General features: G+C 44.4%; 1 protein-coding gene and 1 pseudogene across 1 annotated transcript in view; one reads left to right on the top strand and one right to left on the bottom strand.

The window, feature by feature from the left end:
* The window catches only part of ARHGAP39 (Rho GTPase activating protein 39), a 102,643-nt gene that overhangs the window by 84,316 nt on the left and 1,948 nt on the right, over positions 1-16,379 (bottom strand). The gene's annotated exons all lie outside the window — the stretch shown is intronic.
* On the top strand, positions 10,947-11,354 carry LOC115278656 (annotated as a pseudogene).

Below are 16,379 nucleotides of genomic sequence, written 5' to 3' on the forward strand. Positions count from 1 at the left end.
GGGTAAGCCACAGGAAAGGCCACGGGGGATGGCCAGTGCCAGTGCTCCTGCGGCCCAGATCCAGGTACAAGTAAGGAAGCCCAGAGGTGACCCAGACCCAGGTGATAACACACGACTGCCCTTAAGTTGCAGGGTGATCTGTTATAACTGGAGACAACCACTGATGAAGAAATACCAACGTCCTATCAGATTTTGGCACTCACAGACCCTTAGTGTAAAAACTACTGAAGGTCTCAGTTTGGAAAGAAAACACGCTGGAGGGAAACAATGCTAAGCAGAGAAAATATGAGACAAATTCAATTATTGTTTAAAAGGCTTTTTTACAATAAAAACTGAAACAAGTTTCACTCAACAATAATAATAAAGACTACCTAGGAGGGACGGTTAGTGAATGGCTAACGTGGACTGAAAATTAATGTAGAATATGTACATAAAAGAACAATTCGCAATCCTGGTTGCATATTTTTTTGTTACATTTTATTTATTTTTGAGAGACAGAGAGAGACAGAGCGTGAACACGGAAGGGGCAAAGAGAGAAAGAGACACAGAATCTGAAGCAGGCTCCAGGCTCTGAGCTAGTGGTCAGCATAGAGCCCAACAAGGGGCTCGAACCCACGAACCGTGAGATCATGACCTGAGCTGAAGTCAGACACTCAACCGACTGAGCCACCCAGGCGCCCCTCCTGGCTGCATATTTAAAATTGCCTGGGAACTTCAACAAAAATTTGTTTTTAAGAGTAGCTGGTAGCAGAGTCCAGTACATTTTTTAAAGTCCTCAAGGTGATTTTCATGTGCAACCAGAATCAAAACTCACTGACAGACAAAATAGAAATTAAGGCTGATCTAGTAATAGGAAACTACAGAAACTAGAAATAGTAAGTTACAAACACAGAATCGGGCCTGCTGCCCACTGTGCAGTAAGAATTACTAAAAAGGGGAAAAAGAGCCTCCACCCCAGAGAAGCACAGACCCCCCCCCACTCTGTGTTCTCCCTACATGCAAAACCCCCACAGGATGACATCACCAATACTGATCGTTAGAGACTCTGAAAACGAGGCTGCTTAACCTCCATGTCTTCATTTAATCTGCAAAGACCTCGTGTGCATAAAAGCAACCTAAAAGGGGCACCTCAGGGTTCAGTCATATAGGCGTCGGACTTCAGCTCAGGTCATGGTGGGTTCAGGCCCTGCGTCAGGCTCTGTGCTGACAGCTTGAAGCCTGGGGCCGGCTTCAGATTCTGTGTCTCCCTTTCTGCCCCTCCTTGGCTTGAGTTCTCTCAAAAATAAATGAACATTTTTTAAAAATTAGAAAAATAAAAGCTAGAAGCCTATATATTATCACATAAAGCAGATTTCCAAAGGAGAAATCTTACCAGGAATGAAGAGGGTCAATTCATTAAAAATACATCACAATCATTGTGTATACATCATGACAGAGCTTCAAAACACATGAGCAAAAAAAAGTACAGACCTGAAAGAGTAAGAGACAAACTCAAAAATTTAGCCTAAGTATACATATGAATTGTATCAACCCACTTACCCTAGGTATGAAATCATACCAACTATGTTCTTTGAATATAAGAGAATTATATTAGAAATCAATAACAAAAATAGTTGGAATATTTTCAAACATCCACTGAAATAGCATACTTCTACATAACACATGGGTCAAGAAAAAAGGACAAAGGACATTAGTATATTAAATTGAGGGAAAATCAAAATGCAAAAAAAATTTTTACCTTGCTGTATGCAGCTAAAATAGTGCTTCCAAGAAAATGCACAGCATTAAATATTTAATTTGGATCTTCAACAATGTGGTTATGTCTCTATAAGCCCATCATAAGTTGAAATGTTGTAAGTCACAAACACATTTAATACACCTGAAGTCAGAGTGGCTAAAATGAACAAATCAGGAGACTACAGATGCTGGCACCCTCCTGCACTGTTGGGGGGAATGCAAACTGGTGCAGCTGCTCTGGAAAACAGCGTGGAGATTCTTCAAAAAATTAACAATAGAACTCCCCTATGACCCAGCAATGGCACTGCTAGGAATCTACCCAAGGGATATAGAAGTGCTGATGCATAAGGGCACGTGTACCTCAATGTTTATAGCAGCACTGTCAACAATAGCCAAATCATGGAAAGAGCCTAGCTATCCATCAACTGACGAATGGATCAAGACGATGTGATTTAGAGGCACCTGGGTGGCTCATTCAGTTAGCATCCAACTTAAGTCCAGGTCATGATCTCACAGTTCGTGAGTTTGAGCCTCACGCTGAGCTCTGTGTTGACAGTTCAGAGCCTGGAGCCTGCTTCAGATTCTGTGTCTCCCTTTCTCTCTGTCCCTCTCCCACTCATGCTCGCTCTCTCTCTCTCGCTCTCTCTCTCTCTCAAAAATAAACATTAAAAAATTTTTTTTCATTTTAAAGAAGATGTGGTTTATACATACAATGGAGTACTACATGGCAATGAGAAAGAATGAAATCTGGCCATTTGTAGCAACTTGGATGGAACTCGAGGGTATTGTTAAGTGAAATAAGTCAGGTAGAGAAAGATACCATATGTTTTCACTCATATGCGGATCAAGAGAAACTTAACAGGATCATAGGGGAGGGGAAGGGAAAAAAATAGTTCAGGAGAGGAAGTAAGGCAAACCATAAGAGACAAATACAGAGAACTGAGGGGGTGGGGAAACGGGAAAATGGGTGATGGGCATTGAGGAGGGCACTTGTTGGGATGAGCACTGGGTGTTATATAGAAACCAACTTGACAATAAACTGTATTTAAAAAAAAATACACCGAACTTACTGAACATCATAGCTTAGACTAGCCAAAGTTAAATGTGCTCAAAACACTTTTATAAGCCTATAGTTAGGCAAAATCCTCTAACACAAAGCTTATTTTAGAATAAAATGTTGACTATCTCATTTAATTTATTGAATATGCACTGAAAGTGAAAAACAGAACGGTTGTCAGTGTATCGGTCTATACCCTTGTGACTGTATTGTTGTGTGGCTCACTGCTACTACTTAGCATCATGAGAGTATTGTACTACATATTGCTAGCCAGGAAAAAATCAAAATTCAAGATTTGAAGAACAGTTTCCACTGAATACATATCACTTTCACACCACTATAAAGCTGAAAAATCATAAATCAAACCATCATAAGTTGAGGACTATCTGTAGTAGGGAAAAAAAATACTGAAATCATTATCTCAGCTTCTACATTAAACACTAGAAAAAAGAACAAAATACCAAAGTAAGGTGAACTCAAAGTAAGCAGAAGAAGATAAAGAGCAGAAATCAGTGAGATACAAAAGAGAAAAACAGAGGAAATCTATTAATCCCAAAGCTAGTTCTTTGAAAAAGTCCATGAAATGGATAAACCTCTAGGAAAATTGATCAGAAAAAAAAGAAGAGGGGGAGAGAGGGAAGACACAAAGTAACAAAAATATCAGGGATAAAAAAGGGGATATTACTACAGACCCAACAGATATTAAAAGGATAATAATGGGATATTATCAGCAACTTTATACTATTAGAGTCAACAAATTAGATGAAAAGGAAGAATAAATTCCTAACATCACAAAATACCAAAGATCACTCATAAAGATAGATAACTTAAAGAGCCAATGTATCTATTAAAGAAACAGAATTTATAATAAAAACCTTCCTACAAAGAAAACTCCAGGCCAAGATGGTGTTCATGGTGAATTCTACCAAACAATCAAGAAAAAAAATTTCTGTACAAATCCTCCACTTCTACTTTCTAGAAGCATTTCTCAACTCATTTTATGAAGCCAATATTATACTGATATCAAAACCAGACAATTACACATACACACACACACACACACACACACACACACTCATAGACCAAAAGCCCTCAGGACCATAGATTTTTAAAAATCCTTAAATTTTTAGGGGTGCCTGGATGGCTCAGTCGGTTAAGCATCCAGCTTCAGCTCAGGTCATGATCTCATAGTTCGTGGGTTCGAGCCCCACGTCGGGCTCTGTGCTAACAGCTAGCTCAGAACCTGGAGCCTGCTTCAGATTCTGTGTCTTCCTCTCTCTGACCCTCTCCTGCTCGTGCTGTCTCTCTCTGTCTCTCAAAAATAAATAAAAAACATTTTTAAAAAATTTGAAAAAATCCTTACATTTTTAAAAAGTTTAGCAAACTGAATCCAGCTGTAAAGGATACTGATTCATACCCAAATGGGGTTTATGCAAGGTTGGTGTAACATTCAAAAATTATTAAGTGTAATTAGCTTTATTAACAGACTAAAAAATGAAAAACATAGCAGAGGCAGAAAAAGCATTTAACAAAATTCGCCATTCATTTTTAATCTCTTAACCGACTGAGCCACCCAGGCGCCCCTCATTTTTAATCTCAAAGCAAAGTAATAATAGAAGAAAACTTCCTCAACCTATTAAAGGGTGTACATACAAAACTACACACACACACACACACACACACACACACACGTGAAAGGCTGAGTGCTTTCCCCCTACGATCAATAACAAGAAAAGGACATACCCTCTCAGTACTTCAATATGGCATTTTACTAGACGTCCTAGGCAGTGCGATAGGCAAGAAAAAGAAATAAAAGACATTCAGATTGGAAAGGAAGAAATAAAACTATCTTTATTCATAGACAAAATGATTACACACATTAAAAAACATATATTTGTGCTTAATATTAGTGACAAACTTTAATATTTAATATATATTAGGGATAAATTTGGCAAAATATATATACTAAGTACTACAAAGTACTGATAAAAGAAACTTAAATGGATCTCAATTTATGGAGAGGTATACTAGGTTCATGAAGTAGAAGGTTCAATCTATTTGATCCCATGCAATTCCCTCTCCCAACAGGTGTTGGATCCCAAAAGCACTCTCCCATAAACTTCCAGCAAATAAATCTCCATCCCAAAGTCAGTTTCTCAGGGAACGCAACATGGACAGTAGTTAATACGACTGACTTGAACAGTGTGGGGTTAGAGGTGCCAATAGCCACACACTTGAAAATCTGCATGTAACTTCTGACTTTTGACGGGAAGACTCGCCAAATAACATAAACAGCAGGGTATCACATATTTGTATGTCATATGTATTATATTTCATATTCTTAGAATAAAGCTAGAGAAAATGTAGTAAGAAAATCATGAGAGGAAAAAATCATAAGGAAAACACACTTACAGTACCATACTATATTTATCCCCAAAAATCTGCATGTAAGTGGACCGGTGCAGTTCATACTCATGTTGTCCAAGGGTCAAATTTATATACTATTTGTAAAGGAAAGGAGACAAAAGTGTATGATATCATGTCTAGATAACCAGCAATATGCCAAGACAGGCAGTTAAAAGTATAAGGAACATAAATATATTAACACAGCGAAGGCTTGGAGGAAAACCACCAGATTAACTCCCTACATGTGCTTCACGGCTGCACATTTGAAGAGTGCTTTCATTATACAATAGACAAAATTGTATATAAAATTGCTGTTTTTCAACAGGTTTTCTAACTTACAAAAACTGCAATTTCACATGGTTCAACTTTGTATTGTATTTCCACTGAGTCCCACTTCAATCACAATGAAATATCCTTCAGGCTGATAAATGCTCCCTTAAAAACATTGTAAAAAAAATTTTTTATGTCTTTATTTTGAGAAACAGAGACAGAGAGCAAGCTGGGGAGGGGCAGAGAGAGAGGGAGACAAAGACTCTGAAGCCGGCTCCAGGCTCTGAGCTGTCAGCAGAGAGCCCCACGTGGGGCTCGAACTCATGGACTGTGAGATCATGACCTGAGCCGAAGTCAGACGCTTAACCGACGGAGCCACCCAGGCGCCCCAAAAACATTTTTCTTAATTTATTTTGTGAGAGAGAGAGTACAGAGATCGAAGCAGAGAGGGGATCCTGAGAGGGCTCACACTGTCAGCACAGAGCCTTGACACCGGGCTTGAACCCACAAACCATGAGATATGACCTGAGCCAAAACCAACCGTCTTAACTGACTAAGCCATCCAGGCGCACCTGAATGCTCCCTTTTCACTTATCACCAGCCCTAGAATAATCTAAGCATGGAAACACAAGAGTTATACTAAGTCAATTTCAAAGTTTAAGACCCTAAAATGGAAGACATTTTGTAGAATATATCATGGGGTCCAAACCAAGAGACGAGAGAACCTCGATCCTCCAAGGAGCCCTCTGGTTTGGGCTCATTTTCTGGTCTCAAAGCCCCACATGTGGCAGCTACACCTCACAACTACACTGTTCCCTGGAGGCGCCCCAAGCACTGAGCCAGCCTGCCTCTCCCCCACCTTCCCAGCTGCCTCACGGGCTCTGCTTGTCCATGCCCTTCCACCTGTGGGATGCCCCCCTCAACCAAGGCTCTTTTCCCTCTACACCCTGTGGCTCTTTCCCCACAGTTTCCACGATAATCTCTCTGTGGCTAAGTCCAGCACCTCTGCCCTGACCACGTCTCCCCCAAAGGCCAGGCGGGCCTGCCCTGGACGGTGCTCCCGATGGAACCCTCCTCCCAGATCTCTTTCCCACATGGCACACACCTGCACTGCGTACCTGATTCAGTTTGTGAAGCATACTGGTCTGCCCTCTGGCTCAAGGTTGCATGCAGCTACGCTACCCCTCCCCCAGCACCAGGTCCCACCACTGCCTATCCTGTCCACGGTTCTCAACACTGGCCACCAGTCACCTATTCCCATGCCGCACGGCCTCTCACACACACTCAGAACTGAATTCCCTCTCATTGGTTAAATACAGAAGCCTCAGCTTGCTTTCAGCCTTCCCTCTCCCAATCCATCTCATCCCCGCTGCCACCCTCAAGAGTCTCCCAAAAGGCCTGCCAACATCACCTCAAATGGCACCCCCAAAATGAAGGACACTCCTCACACTAACATCTTCTGGGGGTGGCGCCTGGATGGCTCAGTGGGTTAAACATCTGACTCTTGGTTTCCACCCAGGTTATGATTTTGCGGTTCATGAGTTTGAACCCCATGTTGGGCTCTGCACTGACAGTGTGGAGCCTGCTTAGGATCTTCTCTCTCTCCCTCTCCCCAACTCACTCTCTCTCTCAAAATAAATAAATAAACAAAAAAATAATAATAATTTTTAAATTAAAATTTTCTGGAACTTGCTGTACAAAACAGTTGCTTCTGGCCACTACTGCTATTTGAATTTAAGTTCATTAAGATTAAAAAATGTTTAACACTCAGCCTCCCAAGCCACATTTCAGCACTCAATAGCTGTTCATGGCTAGTGGCTGCTGTGTTCCCGGAGAGCGCATCTCGAGAGCATGCCTGCCTTACCTCTCGGCCCAGAATCACTTCCCATTTTACTCTGTTCCAATAAAAACGTCCCACTAACTGCTCATCAAGTATGCTTCCACTCGCCAGGCTCCACTCGTACCGAGGAACACTGCTCTGCCTCGCCAAGGCCTCCTGGAGTCTCCTGGACACCACAGTCCGGCCAGGCTTCAGGCAGCCCTCCCGATTCCACCTTCAGAATGCGCCCGGTTCAGGGCCGCCTGCTGGCTCATCGGGTAAGCGTCCAACTCTTGATTTTGGCTCCGGTCATGATCTCACGGTTGTGAGAACAAATCCCAAATTGGGCTCTGCGCTGACACCGCAGAGCTGGCTTGAGATATTCTCTCTCTCTCACTCTCACTCTCACTCTCTCTCTCTCTGCCCCTCCCTCACGTGTGTGCACTCTCTCAAAATAAACAAACGTTAAAAAAATAAAAGAGGGGCACCTGGGGGGCTCAGTCAGTTAAGTGTCCAACTTCAGCTCAGGTCATGATCTCACATTTCGTGAGTTCGAGCCCTATGTTGGGCTCTTTGCTGTCAGTGTAGAGCCTGCTTGGATCCTCAGTTCCCCTCTCTCTGCCCCTCCCCTGCACGTGTGCTCGCTCTCTTCTCTCTTAAAAAAAAAAAAATAAAAAAGAATGCACCCAATTCAAACACAGGCACTCCTGAACCACCACAGCCTCCTTCATGCACAGAATATAATGGCCAACACCAGAATTAAACAGAAAAACAATACAGTCCAGAAGCTGTTTCACCTTCACTGGTCCACACAAATGATGAGAACTGTGGACTTGCAGGTGCTTCATCACAATGCCAACTGCTCCGAAGAACATACTGGCCACCACAAAAATCCCAGGGAACGGTTGAAGAGACTATAATAGGAAACCACTGGCAGTGTCTTAGGGACAATATTACTATAAAGCTCAACCCATGAAGGAAGCGTCAGCCGCTTGGATTAGTGCTGGAACCTCTAGGGTCCCCAAGACCCTAGAGGTTGCCCAGCCTCCTGACTGGAAAGACTGGATGCAGTTTTGTCATCTGCAAAACGGGGGTGACAAGGGGGTCCTCAGTGGACTGCTGTGAGGACTGAAGGAGTTGATACATATACAAGGTTGTGGCGATAGTGCATGCTGGTCACTGTAGCATTGTAAGGATGACAGCAGTCCCCGCGTCCTTGGGGACATGGTCCAGATCCTCAGGGGATGCCCTAGGTGATACCCAACTCTAACTCTACTATGCTTTGTCCTATACGTACACACCTACGATAAAGTTTAATTCATAAATTACACACAGTAAGAGATTAACAACAATAATAAACTAAAACAATTATTAATAATATACTATAATAAAACTTAGGTGAATGTGGGGAGGGGGGTAGGGAGACAAAGAGAGAAAACAGGATGGACAAAAGAGGACATTCAAAAAGGAAAATCAGTTTCAAAACCAGAAGCCAGAGGAGGGCTTTCAGGCCTGAGCCCCAGCACCCTGGCTGGGTAGGCTGGTTTACACTGCAGCCAAGGCCACTCGGGCTTTCGCTTGTCTTCGACCAGTGTTCACGAGGACAGCAAAGGGGCTCTCCTGACTCATTAGCCTCTTGGTGTTAAAAATCAATGTTTTAAATCCTTATGTGCACATAACACTCAGTATTTTACAGGATCATTTAGGACTCAGTCATGCTTCAGACTTACAACATCCCTGAAAAGCACAAGATAGATCTAATCTATGCCACACACAAAAGCCAAGGCTCATATGGTAAGCGATTTATCTGTGACCAACTGGATTGAGTCAAAGCTTAACTCAGATGGGATCAGCGCTGCATCAAGTACACCCAGCAGTACACTCAGAAGATGAGGGATTTACTTCCTCACTTCCCATGCTGCCTACTGGACTTCTCACACCCTCAGGATTCCCTCAATGCTAAGACTCCCTGTGGGCTCCCACCTGGAATGCTCCCTTCTGAAAAATCCTAGTCATTCTTGTTTTTTATAGCTTTATTGAGATATAATCCACACAGCATACAATTCACCCATTTGGGGGCACCCCAAATGGCTCAGTTGGTTGAGCATCTGACTTTGGCTCAGGTCATGATCTCATGGTTCATGAGTTCAAGCCCCATATCAGGCTCTGTGCTGACACTATGGAGCCTGCTTGGGATCCTGTCTCTGCCCTTCCCCTGCTGGTGTGCACGCTCAGTCTCTCAAAAATAAATAAACATTAAAAATATATATTTAAAGTGTACACGCTTGGTTGGTTGGGCGACGGACCTCAGCTCAGGTCATGATCTCATGGTCTATGGGCTTGAGCCCCGCGAGGGGTTCTGTGCTGAAAGCTCAGAGTCTGGAGCCTGGTTAAGATTCTGTGTCTCCCTCTTTCTCTTCTCCTGCCTCCTTCCTTGTGTTCTATCAAAAATAAACATTTAAAAAATTAAAAGACAATAATAATAAAGTATACACTATACTGATATTAGTACATTTGGATATGTACAGCCTTCACCACAATCACAGGATATTTTCATTACCTCTCAAATAACCCCATGTCTCTTAGCTGCCATCTTCCAGACTCTGGCAACCACTAATCTACTTTCTATCTATGGATTTGCCTATTCTGGACATTTCATACAAATGAAATCATATAATATGTGGACTTATATGCCTGGCTTATTTCACTCAGCACAATGTTTCAAGATCTATCCACACTGTAGTATGAATCAGTACTTCACTTATATTTCTTGCCAAATAATATTCCACTGCACGGACAAGTCTGTTTACCCATTCATGTGTTGATGAACGTTTGAGTTGTTTCCCCTTTTTGGCTATTATGAATAAGGCTGCCGTGACTATCTGTGTAAAAGTGTTTGTGTGGGAGTGTTCTCCGAGTCACTCTTACCCATTAGGACACATGAAAAGTAAGCCAATTTCCCATTGAGAAACCCATTTAATCTGACTATACTATATTATTTACAATATAGAGAATTAGGAGAAACAAATGACCAAAGGAATTGCACAGTTAAATAAAGAAAGAAAAGTAAAACCCAACCTAATGGAATAAATAGTGATTAAAGAAAGAAGTGCTATCTCTAGGGATGGGTCCTACAGGCACATTCCCACATTACCAAATGCTGTACCTGCAAATTTACTTATAACTGCACAAAATGATATTTACCAGTAGGCACCGGTTAGATAAATCACACCACCTCCATGCAGCCAAACACGATGCAGCCATGGAAAAGAATGAACTGGGAAATGTACTGACACAAGACGACCTCCCAAACATATTTAGTTTAAAAGGGCAAGGTTCAGGGGCGCCTGGGTGGCTCAGTCAGTTGAGCATCCGACTACAGCTCAGGTCATGATCTTACCGCTCATGGGTTTAAGCCCCGCATCGGGCTCTGCGCTGACAGCTCAGAGCCTGGAGCCTGCTTCAAATTCTGGGTCTCCCCCTCTCTCTGCCCCTCCCATGCTCATGCTCCGTCTCTTTCTGTTTCTCAATAATAAATAAATGTTAAGCAAAAAAAATTTTTTTTAAAAGGCAGGGTTCAGAGACTTTTTGAAAAGCGTTGGAGAGCTCTTCCTCGGCGCTGCCTGCGGAGGCGGCAGGCATCTGTTACTCGGCATCATGGCCGCCCTCAGACCTCTGGTGAAGCCCAGGACCATTAAAAAGAGGACCAAGAAGTTCATCCGGCACCAGTCAGACCGGTATGTCAAAACTAAGCGCAACTGGCGGAAACCCAGAGGTACTGACAATAGGGTGCGCAGAAGATTCAAGGGCCAGATCTTGATGCCCAACATTGGTTACAAGAGAAACAAGAAAACAAAGCACATGCTGCCCAGTGGCTTCTAGAAGTTCCTAGTCCACAGCGTCAAGGAGCTTGAAGTGCTGCTGATGTGCAACAAATCTTACTGTGCAGAGATTGCTCACAATGTCTCCTCCAAGAACCGTAAAGCCACTGTGGAGAGAGCAGCCCAACTGGCCATGAGAGTCACGAATCCCAATGCCAGGTTGTGCAGCAAAGAAAATGAATAGACAGTTTATGTGTACATCATATTTGTGTTAATAAAACCATAAAACTACAAAAAAAAAGAAAAGAAATGGGTTGGAGAAAGAAAGTAAGTGTACATATTTGCTTTTATAGTTACAAAGTATCTCTGGAATGAGATACAGTGGGTGCCTCCAGGGGTCAGGTTCCCAAGGGTAGAAACAGGACAGCATGACACTGTGCCCAATTGTGAATGTATTATTTATTCCAAAAAAGATTTTTTTTAACTTTTTAGGAAACAAAAATAAAAAGAATCTATGAGAATAAAAAAGTTACACTTGCAATCCCTATCAAAATAACACCAGCATTCTTCACAGAGCTAGAACAAACAATCCTAAAATTTGTATGGAACCAGAAAAGACCCCGAATAGCCAAGGCAATCTTGAAAAAGAAGACCAAAGCTGGAGGCATCACAATCCCAGACTCCAGGCTGTATTACAAAGCTGTAATCATCAAGACAGTATGGCACTGGCCCAAAAACAGACACTCAGATCAATGGAACACAATAGAGAACCCAGAATTGGACCCACAAAGATATGGTCAACTCATCTTTGACAAAGCAGGAAAGACTATCCAGTAGAATAGAGACAGTGTCTTCAGCAAGTGGTGCTGGGAAAACTGGACAGTAATGTGCAGAAAAATGAGCCTGGACTGCTTTCCTACACTATACACCAAAATAAACTCAAAATGGATGAAGGACGTAAATGTAAGACAGGAAGCCATCAAAATCCTCGAGAAAGCAGGCAAAAACCTCTCCGACCTCGGCCGCAGCAACTTCTTAACACGTCTCTGGAGGCAAGGGAAACAAAAGCAAAAATGAACTATTGGGACCTCATCAAAATAAAGAGCTTCTGCACAGCGAAAGAAACAATCAGCAAAACTAAAAGCCAACTGAAAGAATGGGAGAAGATATTTGCAGATGACATATCAGATAAAAGGTTAGTATCCAAAATCTATAAAAAACTTATCAAACTCAACACCCAAAAAATAAATAATCCAATGAAGAAATGGGCAAAAGACATGAATAGACACTTCTCCAAAGAAGACATCCAGATGGCCAACCGACACATGAAAAAATACTCAACATCACTCATCATCAGGGAAATACAAATCAAAACCACAATGAGATGCCACCTCACACCCATCAGAATGCTAACATTAACAACTCAGGCAAAATACATTGGCCAAGGATGCAAACTGGTGCAACCACTCTGGAAAACAGTATGGAGGTTCCTCAAAAAATTAAAAATAGAACTACCCTATGACCCAGCAATTAATTGCACTATTAGGTATATATACAAGGGATACAGGGGTGCTGTTTTGAAGGAGCACATGCGCCCCAGTGTTTATAGCAGTGCTATGACAAAAGCCAAAGTATGGAAAGAATCCAAATGTCCACTGACAGATGAATGGATAAAAAAGATGTGGTATATATATACAATGGAGTACTTCTTGCCAATCAAAAAGGATGAAACCTTGCCATTTACAACTATGTGAGTGTGTGATGCTAAGCGAAATTAGTCAGAGAAAGACCAGTATCATATGACTTCACTCACATGAAGACTTTAAGATACAAAACAGATGAACATAAGGGAAGAGAAGCAAAAAGAATATAAAAACAGGGAGGGAGATAAAACCTAAGAGACTCATAAATGTAGGGAACAGAGGGTTGCTGGAGGGATTGTGGGAGGGGAGATGGGCTAAATGGGTGAGGGGCATTAAGGAATCTACTCCTGAAATCATTGTTGCACTACATGCTAACTTGGATGTAAATTTAAAAGTAAATAAATTTTAAAAATTATACTTAAGAAAGTAAACTAGTCAGGTAAGCAGCCAACATGGAGGAAACGAATAAAGGAAGTCAGTCCTCCTTCAGGAAAAATCCTGCCCAAACCCACTGTCAACGCACTAAGAAAATGTTGCAAAGAGACATTGAGAATACAGACATCTCTTGCCCTCAGAGACCTCCCAGTGCAGAGAGGAGACAACTCTCATTTGTGCAGTGACCAAAGGCACGGCTCAGAGCACCAAAGGACATGGAAGGAGAACTTGATATGCTAAGGGGGGGATCAAGATAGGCCGGTGCTGGCCAAGCCCCACCAAGGGTCAAAGGAGATGAAGGGACCACTCAAGCTTTGCTTGTTTTGGGGGAGGAGGGAACGTGGAGCAGGGCTCGGCCTTGCAGCACTGGCTGGTGTCACTGGAGAGCAGACTGGGAGTCGGGGCACAAGGGAAAGAGCAGTGTAAGAGGCGCACAAAGCCAGGGAGGGGCGCAGCCTGGCATTCTGTTGGGCACATCACAGGGCGCCCCAGCAGCAGTGCTGGCTCCACACATTCAGAGCCAGGAGCGCCCACCCCCAAGCTGGCACAACCAGAAACTTCTCCAGACAAACCATCTCTGGGTGAGAAGCACTGCTCTGAACACATCACCTGAGCAACGGTGGAAGACAGAGGAGAGAGAGCCGACCCAGAAGGGGCAGCCATAATGCGAACGCGCACGGGCCCTGGAGGATCAATTTGAGGAAGGATCATTTTGGGAACTACTCAGAAGGTATGATGAGCAGGACCTGCAGATGTGGTGGCTGGGGGAAGATCTAGGAACACCAAGCTGTTCCAGGTAGAAACCAACCAGGTGATGGTCGAAAAGCACTAAAGGGCTGAGGCCAGAAGTAAAGAAGGATGCAGGGTCTGAGAAGCCTAAAGGGCTTCTCCATCCAGAGGCTGGCAGCAAAGTCTGAGGCTGAGGGGAGAAGTCTGGCACCTTCACCCTGGGTGAGACCACTCAGAGCACAAAGCAGGCCCTCTGGGGAGGGGGAGGGGGAAGACAGCCCATCCCAGCACACATGCAGGAGAAAAGGCTAGGCAGGATGGGCATTTTTATCTCCATCTTCAAATATTTTAACCTTGCTCACATAAGCTATTTCATCATCATTTGTTCTGAACATTAAACATTCTCACCCTTAAACTCCACAAATGTCCAAAGACTCTACTTAGTAAAGTAGGAGGATCCCCCCAGGTCTTAGTGTCACAGATTTAAAGAAAATGAGATGCAGTTAACTAGGGTAAGTCTACGATACTCTCCCCAGATCTGAGAAAGAGAACTGTCTCCTTGAGAAATGAGGAATTTTCCTGCTTTGCTCTGAAGCAAGTTAAATCACTTCTTCCAATAGCTTAGTAAGACAGAATGTTATAGAATTGGTCATTCCAAGTTCTCATTCTGTGGCTTGTGTCCTCACTGTCATTTAGGTGTGTTAATAAATTATCTTTCCTTTTACAATAACATTGTTCAGTGAAGTGTAACAATAATTGCTTCAGTGGTTTAACTCAGAGAATTAACCACCACTTCTGTCTACAACAGCCCTACCTTCCCCAAGGACAGTAAGCCAGTCCTACAGGATTGAGTGGCTCATAGCACCTTTCTTCCTCTAAAAATATTTGTATAACTTATATATTTTACATAATAACTGATATATATTTTACTTATACATAATGATTTATCTAAGTCCATGAGATTTGTTCTTAGTTTCCTCTCTAAAGACTTCTTTTTCCAAATATGACCTCAGCTGGCTTGTGTAAGAAAAGAGAGTCAAAGACTTCAAGTCAGGGTAAAACCAAGGCAGTGACAGGAGTACACAACTGAACAGCCAGCAGCCAAGCAACCGGGCCCTGGAAACCAGATGTTGGCAGTGACAATTCCTAACTGCCCAACACGTACAATGTATAGGACACAACGTGTTTGCGTCTTCACTCACTGAGTCCTCACAACCAACCCTAGGCAGCCAATATTATTGGTGTTCCCATTTTACAGATGAGAAGGCAAAGGCGCAGAGTACAAAGCCAGTAAACAGAAGAGTCAGGACTCGAAGGCAGGCAGTCTGGCTCCAGAACCCACCCTCTTCTCCACTCTTGGCAAGACAGCTGACTAGAGTGCAGGCCGAGAGACCGACTGGGGCCTGCTCATTCACTGAGCAAGCGTTTGAGGGTCAAGTCTGCGCCCAGGACGCTTTATGCAATTTGTCTCCTTGCTTTACAGTCACACCTCCTATCGAATCTCCTTCCCCTCCCCCAGCGAGGAGAAACACACCTAGCTCATTGTGAAAGGGGAGCCGCTGACCGGGAACCACCTGCTGTTTACAGAGGCGCCCTGGACCCACAGGCTTTAATTCCTCTCACTGGCTTCGAAGACAAATCTCCTATTGTCTGCACCACGGGAGGAACACGAAGCCTCGCAACTGTAGGTTTCTGCAGAGGTCACTAGAGGTTTGGTTAAACCCTACGACACCGAACGGAGGGCGGGGGGGGAGGGTAGGGGGGCGCTGCATTTTTGCTGCTGAAGGTTGCGCAGCGCCCACAGCAGCTGCTGGTGGGAGCAGCATGTAACACACCCACAGCTGCCGCGGCCTCGCAGCCGGCTGCACGTTTTAAAATAAAAGACGTCCTGACCCCCAAGATGCACAGCCTGCCTCACTCGCGGCCCTCGGCACGGAACACGGTGCCTCCACCCATACCACTCCCGCACCAGGAAGCAACGGAGGGAATTCCATCCCCGGGAGGGCTGAGCCCCGGAGCTCCCCAGCCCGCTGTGCTGCAGAGGCCGGGTCTGCGAAGCCCTGCGGCCACGGCCCGCACCCAGAGACGCGGGACCCGACTGCCCGCGTCCGGAACAAAGCCCCCCCAGCACCCCGCCCCGACTGAGCCCCGCAAACCACGCCGACGCCCCACACTCCGGCTCGCCCTCGGGCCGGGCACACTCACACCCACACTCACCCAGGGCCGAGGCCACTCACGCTCACCCTCAGCCGGCCACACTCCCGGTCATCCTCGGGCCAGGCACACTCGCACTCACGCCCACCCTTGGGCCGGGCACATTCACACCCACCGCACACCCTGCCCCGCCCCGCGTGCGGCTTCGACCCCTCGCGCCCCCGCCCAGTCGGCCCCGGCACACCCACGCGCCCTCCCCTCCCCTCCCCGTCCCGGCTGCAGCCCCGTTCGCCCCCTCGGAGGCCCGG

This window comes from Suricata suricatta, chromosome 15, assembly GCF_006229205.1.
Source record: "Suricata suricatta isolate VVHF042 chromosome 15, meerkat_22Aug2017_6uvM2_HiC, whole genome shotgun sequence".
NCBI classification, from domain to species: Eukaryota; Metazoa; Chordata; class Mammalia; order Carnivora; family Herpestidae; genus Suricata; species Suricata suricatta.